We start from the raw sequence: 276 nt of genomic DNA on the forward strand, positions 1-276 counted from the left end.
CGGCTGGAAATATCTCTCTAATAGATCTGGAATTCTAACATCAGTCTAGGATTTTTTATGCTGTCACTGTGTAAATGATTAACTTCATCGTTCACGACTGACAAAAAGCGCTGTTGTTGTAGAATAAAAATATACATGGGAAAATATAGACGGAAGTTATATGCAAACCATAAATAATTAGATTTGGACAGGACTTTTTCTCGTTTTTTCCTGGGTCTTTAATTCTCTTCCTCCTCTGTTTCTTATTTTCCATTTTTTCTCTCTCCTTTTATTTCT

Source organism: Penaeus monodon, chromosome 29 (genome assembly GCF_015228065.2).
Source record: "Penaeus monodon isolate SGIC_2016 chromosome 29, NSTDA_Pmon_1, whole genome shotgun sequence".
Lineage (NCBI taxonomy): Eukaryota > Metazoa > Arthropoda > Malacostraca > Decapoda > Penaeidae > Penaeus > Penaeus monodon.